Source organism: Amblyomma mixtum, chromosome 6 (assembly GCF_055824585.1).
Source record: "Amblyomma mixtum isolate Tamu chromosome 6, ASM5582458v1, whole genome shotgun sequence".
NCBI lineage: Eukaryota > Metazoa > Arthropoda > Arachnida > Ixodida > Ixodidae > Amblyomma > Amblyomma mixtum.
In genome coordinates this window covers 31004918-31019660 of record NC_143017.1, presented here as the reverse complement: position 1 = coordinate 31019660, position 14743 = coordinate 31004918, and positions in this window count along the sequence as shown.

The following is a 14743-nucleotide window of genomic DNA, read 5'->3' as shown; positions in this document are numbered from 1 at the left end:
CTGGATTTCATTCTGTGTACCTTTTCCCCTCCGAGGACAGAGATGGTCGTCTGATCCCATTTCTGGAGGGACATTACTCTCAGATTGGCCGCTTACCATGTTCGCTGGTATAAGTGCAAGTGGCTGATGTTGCCAGTTTCACAATGCCTTGCATATAAATATGCCTTGCATCTTCGCTGTGCAAGTATTTCAAAATATATTTGGTTGACATACATAACTGGACAGCCCTGGATTTCATTCTGTGTATCTTTCCCCCTCCGAGGACAGAGATGGTCGTCTGATCCCATTTCTGGAGGGACCTAACTCTCAGATTGCTGGCCGCTTAGCATGATCGCTGGTATAAGTGCAAGTGGCTGATGTTGCCAGTTTCACAATGCCTTGCATAGAAATATGCCTTGCATCTTCGCTGTGCAAGTATTTCAAAATATATTTGGTTGACATACATAACTGGACAGCCCTGGATTTCATTCTGTGTACCTTTTCCCCTCCGAGGACAGAGATGGTCGTCTGATCCCATTTCTGGAGGGACATTACTCTCAGATTGGCCGCTTAGCATGTTCGCTGGTATAAGTGCAAGTGGCTGATGTTGCCAGTTTCACAATGCCTTGCATATAAATATGCCTTGCATCTTCGCTGTGCAAGTATTTCAAAATATATTTGGTTGACATACATAACTGGACAGCCCTGGATTTCATTCTGTGTACCTTTTCCCCTCCGAGGACAGAGATGGTCGTGTGATGCCATTTCTGGAGGGACCTAACTCTGAGATTGCTGGCCGCTTGGCATGTTCGCTGGTATAAGTGCAGTGCAAGTGGCTGATGTTGCCAGTTTCACAATGCCTTGCATAGAAATATGCCTTGCATCTTCGCTGTGCAAGTATTTCAAAATATATTTGGTTGACATACATAACTGGACAGCCCTGGATTTCATTCTGTGTATCTTTCCCTCTCCGAGGACAGAGATGGTCGACTGATCCCATTTCTGGAGGCACCTAACTCTCAGATTGGCCGCTTAGCATGTTCGCCGGTATAAGTGCAAGTGGCTGATGTTGCCAGTTTCACAATGCCTTGCATAGAAATATGCCTTGCATCTTCGCTGTGCAAGTATTTCAAAATATATTTGGTTGACATACATAACTGGACAGCCCTGGATTTCATTCTGTGTATCTTTCCCCCTCCGAGGACAGAGATGGTCGTCTGATCCCATTTCTGGAGGGACCTAACTCTCAGATTGCTGGCCGCTTAGCATGTTCGCTGGTATAAGTGCAAGTGGCTGATGTTGCCAGTTTCACAATGCCTTGCATAGAAATATGCCTTGCATCTTCGCTGTGCAAGTATTTCAAAATATATTTGGTTGACATACATAACTGGACAGCCCTGGATTTCATTTTTTGTATCTTTCCCCCTCCGAGGACAGAGATGGTCGTCTGATCCCATTTCTGGAGGGACCTAACTGAGATTCCTGGCCGCTTGTCATGTTCGCTGGTATGGACGCAAGTGGCTGATGTTGCCAGTTTCACAATGCCTTGCATAGAAATATGCCTTGCATCTTCGCTGTGCAAGTATTTCAAAATATATTTGGTTGACATACATACCTGGACAGCCCTGGATTTCATTCTGTGTATCTTTCCCCCTCCGAGGATAGAGATGGTCGTCTGATCCCATTTCTGGAGGGACCTAACTCTGAGATTGCTGGCCGCTTGGCATGTTCGCTGGTATAAGTGCAAGTGGCTGATGTTGCCAGTTTCACAATGCCTTGCATAGAAATATGCCTTGCATCTTCGCTGTGCAAGTATTTCAAAATATATTTGGTTGACATACATAACTGGACAGCCCTGGATTTCATTCTGTGTATCTTTCCCTCTCCGAGGACAGAGATGGTCGTCTGATCCCATTTCTGGAGGCACCTAACTCTCAGATTGGCCGCTTAGCATGTTCGCTGGTATAAGTGCAAGTGGCTGATGTTGCCAGTTTCACAATGCCTTGCATAGAAATATGCCTTGCATCTTCGCTGTGCAAGTATTTCAAAATATATTTGGTTGACATACATAACTGGACAGCCCTGGATTTCATTCTGTGTATCTTTCCCCCTCCGAGGACAGAGATGGTCGTCTGATCCCATTTCTGGAGGGACCTAACTCTGAGATTGCTGGCCGCTTAGCATGTTCGCTGGTATAAGTGCAAGTGGCTGATGTTGCCAGTTTCACAATGCCTTGCATAGAAATATGCCTTGCATCTTCGCTGTGCAAGTATTTCAAAATATATTTGGTTGACATACATAACTGGACAGCCCTGGATTTCATTCTGTGTATCTTTCCCCCTCCGAGGACAGAGATGGTCGTCTGATCCCATTTCTGGAGGGACCTAACTGAGATTCCTGGCCGCTTGGCATGTTCGCTGGTATGGGCGCAAGTGGCTGATGTTGCCAGTTTCACAATGCCTTGCATAGAAATATGCCTTGCATCTTCGCTGTGCAAGTATTTCAAAATATATTTGGTTGACATACATACCTGGACAGCCCTGGATTTCATTCTGTGTATCTTTCCCCCTCCGAGGACAGAGATGGTCGTCTGATCCCATTTCTGGAGGGACCTAACTCTGAGATTGCTGGCCGCTTGGCATGTTCGCTGGTATAAGTGCAAGTGGCTGATGTTGCCAGTTTCACAATGCCTTGCATAGAAATATGCTTTGCATCTTCGCTGTGCAAGTATTTCAAAATATATTTGGTTGACATACATAACTGGACAGCCCTGGATTTCATTCTGTGTACCTTTTCGCCTCCGAGGACAGAGATGGTCGTCTGATCCCATTTCTGGAGGGACCTAACTCTGAGATTCCTGGCCGCTTGGCATGTTCGCTGGTATGAGCGCAAGTGGCTGATGTTGCCAGTTTCACAATGCCTTGCATAGAAATATGCCCTGCATTTTCGCTGTGCAAGTATTTTTGGTTGACATACATAACTGGACAGCCCTGGATTTCATTCTGTGTACCTTTTCCCCTCCGAGGACAGAGATGGTCGTCTGATCCCATTTCTGGAGGGTCCTAACTCTGAGATTCCTGGCCGCTTGGCATGTTCGCTGGTATGAGCGCAAGTGGCTGATGTTGCCAGTTTCACAATGCCTTGCATAGAAATATGCCCTGCATTTTCACTGTGCAAGTATTTCAAATTATATTTGGTTGACATACATAACTGGACAGCCCTGGATTTCATTCTGTGTACCTTTTCCCCTCCGAGGACAGAGATGGTCGTCTGATCCCATTTCTGGAGGGACCTAACTCTGAGATTGCTGCCCGCTTAGCATGTTCGCTGGTTGGGTGCAAGTAGCTGATGTTGCCAGTTTCACAATGGCTTGCATAGAAATATGCCCTGTATTTTCCCTGCGGAAATATTTCAAAATATATTTGGTTGACATGCATAACTGGACAGCCGTGTGCCTGCTGCTAAGCTGCCGTAGATGTATTCGTTGGCTGCACTCACCGGAAGATAGAGAATGCGCATAATGAGTGGTCGTATGGCTTCGTCGAGGCGCTCCCAGGCTGCCTTCCCCAACAGCCTGCACTACATGGAGAAGTTGAGCGCTTTATATACGAATGTTTTGACAGCGTCCAACCTCTGCCCCGGGGGAGCATTGAGGTCAGCAGACGGCTGCCTACGCTGATGGCTTTGTTGACTGTTGCCGTGTCCGGGAACATGCTGAATCCATTGGGGCATCCTAGAAAAGACTGAGGCTCACAGTCATTAATATTTGAAATGACGGTGCTGTTGATGGTGAAACCAGTTAGTCTCGTTACCACTGCTGTCTTGCCGGAGAGGTGGAGGGTCTTGCACTTCGCAGGGTTTTTTAGGTCCAACCTGGAAGAGAGCGCTGCCACTTTGTTAATTCGCGCTTGAAGTTCTTCCGGGTTGTCGGCGAGTGGGGTGAGGTCGTGTGCATAGTCCAGGATGTTTGCTGCTGCTCGTGTCCCTGCACTTCAGCAGCACTGGGTCGATGAGAAGGTTGAAGAGGAGCCTGCTGAAGGGGCGGAGATGTCGATGGGCTGCGTCGCTCCGTCCTTTGCCACGATGCGGGTGGTGTTGTCGCGGTACAGATCGGCTACGATGGCGCAGAAGTCGTCCCCGGCGCCGGCTCCTCGAAGGGCGTCCACGATGGCGTTGTGGGCGACGGAGCCGAAGGCGTTGGCGAAGTCTAGGAAGGCGACGCAGAGCTCCCCACGGCCGGCCCGTGCCGCGTCAAGGCTCTTCTGCAGCACGAAATTGTGTTCGAATATGCCGTCGTGCGGCAGGAACCCCTTTTAGCAGCGCGAGAGCGTCTCGTGCTCTCCGAACCAACGCTGCAGCCTGGATGCGAGACAACCGGCGTACAGCTTTGAGATCGTCGAGCCGAGCGCAATGGGGCGCCAGTTGGTGACGTCCGCAAGTTGTACCTTCTTGCGGATGAGGATGGTCCTGGATTCCTTCCACGTTGGGGGCACTCTCTTGAACTTGACGCAGGCGTTGAAGACCAGTCAGGAACTTGGCTTCCGGGTCGGTGGTGCGCCAGTGGTGGTAGGTGATGCGGTCGTTGCCCGGGGCGGTGTTCTCGCACTTGCGCAGCTTGAGGAGAACTTCTTCCTCGGTGAAGTCGTCTAGGGGGAATTCGGTCGCTTCGATGAGGCTGGTCTTGTTGAGAAGGAGGGTGGTGTCTGCTTCTTTTGCTCCCCACATGGTGGTGAAGTGGTCCTGTAGATCTTGAAGAGGGACCGGGCAGAGCGACGATTCACCTTCCACAATCAGGCGTATGGCTCGACGGCGATTTCTGCGGTAGAGCGACTGGATCTGCTGAGCGTTCTTGGGGTTGATCGGGCGGCGCGGCTTACCACCCGCCGGAGCCGGCGGCAGCTTTACCGCCTTCCCAACCTCCGCGATGGCTTCCTGCAAAACAGAGAGAAAGCCATCCCAACTCTCCTCAGAAACAGGCTCGTGCAGCAAACGCCGGAGGCGCCTGGTGTGGTCGGCGAGAACGCCCTCGTCCTCGGTCAGGGCTGCCAGGGGGTCGATGCTGTTCTCTTTCTCGTTGTGGCTGGTCTCCGCTTCCTCTCCTTGCGTTGGGCCGTCCTCTTCTTCCGGGAAGGTGGGTTTAGGCGATTCTTCTCGGTCGCTCTGCGTCGAGATGCGCTGCTCGTTGCTGGCTGGTGCAGGGCTTGCTGGTTCGTCTTCGGTGTCCGAGTTTCCTGCGGAGAAAAGAGAAGGCGATGAAGGTGGAGGGGGCGACCACGATGACTCGCTGCTCGGTGGAGGCGAGTCCGTTGGTTCCATTTCCGATGCGGCGCCTTCGGACGGTGCTGGAGAGCGGTGAGTCCTAGGGCGAAGCGTTCTGGACGGCACGGGACAGGGCTGAGGCGAGTGCGGTGGTTCCGTTTCTGACGAGGTGTCCTCCGACGGGGCTGGAGAGCGGCGAGTCCTCGGGCGACGAGTCACGGATGGCACGGGACGGGGCGGCTGAGCCTCTGACGCCGCTTTCCTGCGGTGCCACAAGTGGTGGTTGTCCAATCCCTTCTTGGTACTAAAGGATAACGGACGGTCAGAGCACTTGTGGCGGTTCTCCGCAGCAGCGGCCTCCTCGAACCTCCCTCCGGCAAGGCATCCGTGAACAGTCGGTCGGACCCAGAGTTCCTCGTTGCACAGGGCGGAGAGGTTCACGATCTGACGAATGCGCATGCCATGGTTGCCTTCTAGGTGTCGAACGAGGGACTGCCGCCTGGATGTCCACACGGCCGGGGCATACGCCATGGAGCATCCCTCTTCCGTGCATCAGAACGTGCGCGCCAGAGGGAAACACAACGTTAATGTGCTTCCATCACGGCGCGGCTGCGATCCGGGTTGGCTTGGGCTAGATGCGGTGCTGGTCGGGGGGGACGCCATTCTTCTGAAAAAAGGGAGAGAAATAGAGAAGTCGCGATGAAATTCGCCGATTACATGCAGCGAGGGATATCCCTCAGTGCAAGCGCACGGCGAAGCGACTTCAGAGCGCGTGGCGCGATGCCTCCGGGCTGTCAGCGGCGGCCGAGCGGCCGGGCTGGCGCGAGGAGTAGCGGAGGAAGCAGGAGAGAGCGAAAGCGAGCGGCCCAGACGGGCGCAGAGGCAGAGACAGGCCTGAGCGGACGGGCTCGACGCTAGCGAGCGAGCGAACGCACAGACAGAGGGAGGGGGAAAGCGGAGACAATAGGTTGCGCGCACTTGCTGCGAGCAGCGAGCGAATGTACAACGAAGGGGAGAGAGAGGGGCCGCGCGCGGCACAAAGCAAGCGAGCAGAGAGAGAAAAACAGGTGGCCCTAACACGCCCAGAGCGAGCGAGCCGAGGAGGAAGGAGAGAGAGGTAGAGAGTCAGCTGCCAGGGGCGGTAGAGTAAAGTAGGTCAAGAAGAGAGCCTCCTCGGACGGAGCGCCCGGTGAGACGAGAAGGAAGGAGAAAGAGGGAGGGTGAAAAAGGTGACAACAAAATACACTTCTCGCCGCAAAGGACGAGTCAGATAATGAAAAAACACTCAAAATACAAAATATTTCATGCACACTTCTCGTCAAGTGACGAGCCAAATAAGGAAAGAAAAAGACACAGAACAATAGCATGCACACTTGATCATGCAACAATAATCATGCAGCATGCAACGATGATGATCCGCCCAGGCAGCAGGAACCGTGTCGCCAGGTGACGGCCAAGCTCGCGGAGAACCAGCGACCAGCAAGTCCTCGGCGGGCCAAGTCAGGCTGCACCTGGCAGCGACTGAAAAGACAGATACACAAAAAATACAAAAAAACACACAAAAAAAAGTCGCAGCACGAAGGACAGATACACAAAAGTGCAGAGTGGCGTGCCCCCAGACTACACAAAGAGAAATTTATTGCGTACAAACCAAACATGGGATTCAGTACAGACATATATATACTAAGGAGCCGGCTCCGAGCGGGTAAAACAAATAAGCGCAAAAGAAAGCAACCGATATACAATGCACGCGCAGAATGCCAATATACAATGCACTCAATATGGAATGCACTCAATATAGAATGTACTCATACAAGGCACTCACTCATACAAGGAAAGGAAAATGCACCACACAAAGGCCACCACAACAAAGCGAAGCTGCTAAAAGGAAAGGAAAAGAATGCAGCACTCAAAGGCGCAGTACATGCTGCCTTACACAAAGTTCAACATAACGCTTCAAGGCACTGAGAGAGGGGGGTGGGGGCTAATATTGTAAGGCTGGCACTCCCAGCCTGCCTCCCCGCACTACAAAGAAGCGCATGTGCCAGTGCTGCAGAAAGAGCGCCTCTCCGTCCTGGTCCAGCCGGTCAGACAGGAAAGTCCACAGGAGGAGGCGCAGATTCTGCAGCGCTGGGTACATTGCCCGGGCAGGCTGCCTGCGGGCAGCTAGGCAGCGTCGCCGCCACAACACAACATACACGCAAGCGACCACAAGTCGCGCAAAGAGGCTGCGCTGGCGCCGGGCTCCGGGCCCACCGCGGAGAGAGATGCGCCACACGAGGCGCCACATAACGCACGCAACAGCGCATTCAAAAAATACATGTTGAATAGTCTCCGGCGCACTGCGATTGGGGCACTGATCATTGGGGACGGCACCCCATGCCGCGAGACGTTGGTGCGTTGGAAGCACCCCCCACCGTCGCTTCCAGTCGAGGTCGCGAACTTCGCTGGGAAGCGAGCTCGCGGCCCAAACCCGCCATTTTCGTTGCGCGGTCCGCCTAACGTCCTCAGGGTTGAGGCGCTCGCGCGCGATGAGTTCGCTTATCTGCGTGACTGGGGTGTCAGCCACATCAACACCGGGCAGGTCGGCCTCGAGAGCCAACCGGAAGCCCGCGGCGGCGCGGTAGAAAGGCAGCGGATGCTCGGCCTGTGGGCCCGTATGCTGCTCGGGGCGAACGCTCGGCGAGCAGTGCTGAGCCAGTAGAGCAATAGCGAACGCCCCGGGTAAGATGAGTTGGCGACTAGCGCGCCCACCCACTTAGCACTCAGAGCCCATGTCACCGTGGCAACACACGGCAGCCCGAGTCCTCCTCTGTTGCACGGGAGGTGCAAGTTGTGACGAGCAACGGGAGGGGTACCCCCGTCCTACAGGAACGCGCCGACAAGGGACGCGAGACAACCCGCAGTCCGACGCGGCATCACGGCTACTCGAGCTACGTACTGGACGAAGGCATAGGCTCTAGACTTTACCACCGCGACCTTGGCCGCAAGGGAAAGCTAGAACTGAGCCGCCCCTGACAAAGCGCTTGTCGTTCGCGCCACGACGACATCCCACGTGCGAGGTGAGACGCCGCTCTGCTCGAACAACACGCCGAGTACTCTGACGGCGTCCACGAAAGGTACCGGGATGGGCAGAGGGTCGCGAAACGACCCAAAGCGGAGGGCGTGGCTCTTTGTGGCGTTGAGCTCCGCCCCGGACAACGCCGCATATGCGGCAAAGGTGTTGAGAAAATGACGGAAACTTTCGCTGTCACGGACAAAGACTGAAATATCGTCTGCGTAGGCCGAGACTACTACCGTCTCCAGTCCCGTCATCGGAAAGCCGCGGATGCGTGGGTGTGAGGCAGCACCTCGCAAGAGCGGGTCCAACGACAGGACGAAGAGAGCCGGCGACAGGGGACACCCCTGGCGCACACCTCGCGTCACCGGAAAAGGCGGCAAACTCCTTCTGTTGACTAAGAGTTCGCTGGTTAATCCAGCGTACAACAGGGCGATGCGGTCGATGAAGGTGTCAGCAAGACCGAAACACCGCAAAACTGCCCACAGATAGGCGTGTTCGACCCTGTCAAAGGCCTTTGCTTGGTCCAGGGATACAAATACCCCCGCGCGTGAGCGTCAGTGACGCAAAGACGGACCGTCCCGGCACGGCGCACGTCTGAAAAGGACTGACGAGGCTCTCCAAAGAGGGTCGTAATCGTCTGACGAGGAGCGAGGCAACGATCTTGTAGTCGCTATTCGATAGAGTGATCGGCCGCCACGCACCGGGGCGCGACGGCTCCCCACCGTCTTTTGGGGTCAGGACGATCCTTCCCTGATTGAAAGAGTGAGGCTTCACGCCCTCCTCCAAGAAACAGTTCACTAGGTCGGTCAGGAGGCCGCCGAGAAGATCGAAAAACTCCCGGTAAAAGGCCACGACTAGGCCATCTGGCCCCGGCGCACTGCCTCATGTGTTTGACAACGTCGAAAATCTCCTCCCTCCCGCGTGGCAGGGGTGCAAAGAAAATCGCCCACCTCGGTGGGTAGGCGCGGCAAAGTGCCGCAAAACTCCGCGACTCTCGCCTCGAACGACTCCTGGTGGCCGAGGCCCTGTGTCGCGAACAACTCGGCGTAAAAGTCGCGAAAAACGCGCGCGATGTCGGCTGGATCGGACGACCTGGAGCCGTCTGCCAGCTCGACGTCCTCAACGTGGGCTGGGCGGTCGCCTCGAAGGGAGAGACTGCGCGCGTGCATCAGGTCGGACGTGTCTTCAAGAGGGACCCGAAGGTCCGCGGCTGCGCGTGAAGCGCGAGACCCCTCCTTTAAGATGCGGTGGTACCTAACGCGGAGGACCTCCAGGTACTCCCGCATGGCGAAGGTGAGGTCGCCTCCCCCCTTGACAATGCGCATTCTGCGCAAGACATCGTTCAGGGCTTGCGTGTGGCGCACGCGCTTGCTCTTCCCTGCCCCGATCAAGATCAGGCGCCACTGGCACTTGAGGGCATCCCACGCGTCGGGTGAGACGGTCCAAGCCTAAAATCGACTCAGCTAGGGCCGTTCGGAGGTCTGGCACGCTAGTCTCATCGTGCAACAGAGACGCATCCATGCGCCAAGTTTCGGAAGCACTACTTCGCCCTGCCGCGACTCTCAGCGTGACCAAAACGGGGAGGTGGTCGCTGAGGTCGCGGACGCCTGCCGGGAACTGAACTATCTCGAACGAATCGAGGGACGAGTGGAGAGAGGAGGGGAGATAGACTCTGTCTATCCTACTCGCACTCTGGCCTCTCGTGCGAGTGGCTGCGAAGGCGTTATCGTGCCTCAAAACCCAGGCGTCGGATAGGTTCATTTGCCGCACTAGCTTGCCGAGTTGATGTGCGTGATAATTATAGGCACCTTGTCCTGGCCCCCTAATGTCTCGCGTGGTGTCCAACACACAATTGAAATCCCCCAAAAGGACATGCGGCATGAGATCAAGGCAGTGGGACGCGACCGAGCGGAAGAAATCGTTGGTAAGTGCGCGCGTTACTGGCCCGTACACATTAACAAAACGCGTCCTCCGCAAGTATAGAAATATGTCTGCGAAAAGTACACGACCGTCATAGCCAAACGTACAATGGGCCCCCGTACGAAAGGCCGGGTTTAGAAAAACAACGCCCACACCACAACACCGCGATTCCGTCAGGGAAAAGAAAGCGTCACAATGAAAACGAGAACGAAATGAAATAACATCTGCAGGAGTGCGGAGGTTACACTCCTGCAAAAACAAAACGTCAATGCGAAACGAACGTGCAAGGTGTAGCACCTCCCGTTGCTTATCAGGAGAGCGAAAGCCCTGCACGTTAAAAGAAGCAAAACGAAACACAGCCATCATGGAATTAAAAAGCAAAACAAAACAACAAAACTAAGCATCGAAACACGTGAACAAAACAAAACGGTGACGGACTCACGGTACAGTTCTGCGGCAAAAGTCTGTGGGCATGTCAATACACCGGCGCTGAGGGGGTGGTGAGTTGCTTGGGTGGCTTCCCGGGTCCCTGCTGGCGCCCAGGCTGGCGGCCCCGCGGCGACGATGCAACGCGGTGACAACGGTTGCGCGGTGGCAAGGTCCGGCCGATGCGCGCGGCTGAGGCACAAACACAGTCACACACGCACCAACACACACCACCGCACAAACACCGTCCATCGTTTGCTAAACGCGCCGACGGAGCCAGCGCGCCGAAAAGATAACGGCGCCGCAGAGCGTCGAAAGAACGGCGCTCGCGCGGCCGCCGAGCAGGGGGAGGAGGAAAAGGCCCGGCAGGGCCTGAAGTCCGGCGAGGAGGAGCCATGGCGGAAACTATTCGTTTCCCTCGACGTCCATGTGGACGCCGTCGTCGTCTGCCGTCCTCGGTTTCTTCTTCGGCGCCTGGGTGGCCGAAGAGCAGGTCGCGCCGCCGTCTGACGACGAGGAGAGCTGGCGCTTGGGGTCGTCGAGCTCGAGAGCCTTGCGGGCCCCCCACACCAACTTAGCTGCGCACGGGCCCTGCGGCGGCAGGGCGACCGGGATGTGCAGCGCCATAGGTCGCGACTCGCTTGAGCCGTCGCTGCTCGGGGCGACCTTCACGGGTGTGTGCAGGGCGTCACTGGGAGAGGGCGAGCCAGGCGACGCGGTGTCCGTGCCCTCGTGCTGCGCCGCCGTGGGCGCGTCAAACAGCGAGGCCTCCAAACTCGGAGGTTCCACAAAATAGGACTCGCCCTGCGAGTCGTCAGACTCGGACGAGGTCGATTCCGCGACGTCGGAGTTGCCCGTGGACAGCTCCGTCGCGGATTGGCCGGACGTGGTGCCCGCCGTCTCCGTGCCCGCCTGGTCGTCATCGGGCTTGGTCGCGGCGTCGTCCCGCACGTCAGCCCCCTCGACAGGGCTCGCCGCCGCCTGTGCCGCGCCACTCGAACCGGCGCCAGCCCCCTCAGGTGTCGCCTTCGGCCCGGGTTGCACACCAGGCTCCTGGGAAGGTCTGGCTGCCGCAGCAGCCGCGGCCGCCGCGTAGGACCGCGGCACGACGCAGTCGGAGGACGGGTGGTCGCCTCCGCACCTCTTGCATACCGGCTTGCAGTTGGCGCCGATGTGTCCGTACGCGCCGCACCGGCCGCAGCGCACCGCCTTACACGTAGCGCCGAAGTGGCCCTCGGCGCCGCACCGGGAATAGACGCGTTTCATGCCTCTGTACTCAATCATGGCTCGAACACCGGCCACCGTCAGGAAGTTCGGTGGAGCCCGGGTCATCTCGAGCTTCACCAGGCGCGTCCCTTTCCCGATGCGGTTCCTGGACTGGAAGGCGACCTCGGTGATGGCGCGCACCTTCCCGTACGGTTGGAACGCCGCGGCGAGGTCCTCGTCGCTGACGCACGGGGGGAGACGGAAAACCGTCACATGCACCACTGGAACCCCCATCTGCTCCAGTGGCACCTCCTTTCCGGCGATGAGCAACGCGCCCACCGCCACCATTTTCGCTGCCTGCGCCATGGAAGCCACGGCCGCCAGGAAACGCAAACCACCAAGGTGCTGCAAATACGTCAGCCTCCCGACTCCGAGCACCTCCTCGAGCGTGTCGATGAGGCGATCGGCCGGAACAGGTTCCGGCACAGTAAACAAAAAGCATTGCGCCTTTGTGGGGCGCACTGCAGGGCAGGGTTAAAGTGAGCTAGAAGGGGGTAGTGGGCTCGCTGGGGCTCTTTCCCTGACGCGGTATATGTTACACGCACGGGGTGGCGCCACCGGCAACTTCACTGTAGCGCTTTGCTGGTTGAGCAGCTTTCTCGCGACAGTCTGGCTTGGAAAAACTCGCTGCCTTCAGTCACATTTGTTAGACTTGCATGGAGCAGGTAGACAGACGTCGAATATAATAATAAATAATGCTGCTACCGGTAGCACACGATGAACTAACAGGTTACCGTGTTCGAACCGCAAACGCGTTTCTGGCTCCTCTCCGGTGTACCTCCTGCAACGCAGATCAGAAACATGAATGCACACCTGTATGAAAATGATTGCGGTGCCCAATAGCCCCGCTTTCTGAGGATTATTATTCACGGCTTCAAGTATACGAAGCGTGCAAGGACATGCATACGTTCTTGGTATTTCTTTGGCTACAGCTGTAGCTGTCAGCGCCGTTTCGTTGTGCGCATTTCTTTTGGCTCGTGAACTTGCTGCTCACACCGTTTCTGGAACAGAGCTACCTAAAATTGTTGTGTTCAACATAGCTTAAAAGCTTGCAGCAGCACATTCTCCACTACTGGCGCTTGTTCAATGTAGATAAAGTATCTCAAATAACTGTAAAATGAAATGGCTATTAGCGCATGTGCAGTTTTTACATTGACATGAAAACTAACCTATAGGAAAGAAGTGAGGCCGCACCATGGAGTTCTGAGCACATGAAAACCGCGATTTATAGGACGTGCATGGTTCATGAGCAGCGGCTCAACTTTAAATGTTTAGTTTTTTCTCGCTTCCCTGATCCGCCAGCATTCCTTTCACAAACACACAAAAAAATGCAACCGTGTCGTTAGATAAAAGCTGATAACGTTAGCCGTGAGACGCGAGGCATGCTGTGGCCCCCGATTTCTTGCGAGAGCCTTTCTTTTACAACTCCGAGTACATCCATGATGCTGTCCGAATGCAGCTAGTTGCAGGAAAAACACTCCGTGAACATATTTTCTAGTTTGTTCATGTAGCTGTACAGCTGACCTGACGGATACAGCAGTCTTTTATTTATTTATTTATTTATTTGGCACCTGCATTGCCTTTCGGCATTACAGCAGGGGGGCACTTCACATTCAAAAAACAAGAAATCATGCACTTAACAAGTGAAAAAAGGCTTCATTAGGTAGAACATTAACAATATGTGGCGGCAAAGCATTCCATTCGCGAATTGTTCGCAGAAAAAAGGAATAGCAGAGTATACCTTTAGAAGCTTTAAGTTGTGGTCCCAATTCGCTTCGAGACAGGCGGCTTCATATATTTTGTTCCGTCTATCACTCTTGGAATAGAAAATGTTATGTAAAAATTTTGATCTCAGATTTTTTCTTCGAGTTTTAAGTTCTGGCCACTGAAGATTCCTTTTGCTTTCTGAGATACTGAGTGTCCTGGAATTATTTCCAAATACAAAGCGGACTGCCCTGTTTTGTATTTTTTCCACTTTATCAATAAGTTCCTGTGTGTGCGGGTCCCAGCACACTGAGGCATATTCGAGTACCGTGCGGACGCGAGTAAAATATAGCTGTTCTTCGAGATGTTGTGAAAGGTGGCTCCCTGCGGTGCCATGGTTAGTAGGCTTGTACAGGCTTCGCAATTCGTTTTCACTACATTTTCTATCAAAGTACCCAGAAATGTAAAATGTCAGCCTAGAATCACTTCTAGCTGTATGCTGGCTGTGGTCAGCAGATGTCGGTGCAGTAACTGGCTGACCTAGTTACACTCGTAGCTGCATTTGTGTTTTCTTGATGTGACAGCGTGTCAGCACAAGTCTATATCTGGCAATGCGGCTAGCTCGCCCTGGTCACAGTTCCCCTGGCTTACTGTCTTTACAAGACCACTAAATGAAAGACATTATCAAAAACTGTGTTGGGAGTGGGGCCGTCACTGCTACCTGATGACTGCCGGATAATACCTAATAGGTTTTCAAAGGGGTCCTGACTGGTTCTTGACGTCATCCAGTATTTGTATCAAACTTTCTGCGTAAGATAGGCTGGTGTACTGATTATGGCAACGCGCAAGACGCGAAGGCAAACAGCAGCGGCTGCAGCGGCGGCAGCGGCTCAAACGCACGTCAACGCACGCTCCTACAGTGAAGGCGGCGGTGGTGCCGCCTCGCGGGGGCGCGGAGAAGTAGAATCTGTTGACATAGACGGCGTCACCGCAATGCATGGCGGCGGCTAAGGAGTGAGCCCACTACCCCCTTCTAGCTCACTTTAGCAGGGTCTCTCCATCGCGACGGGGCCCGGTCACCACGGCAGGAGCGCGGCGCCGGGCAGCAGGACGGCAGGCGGGACCTCC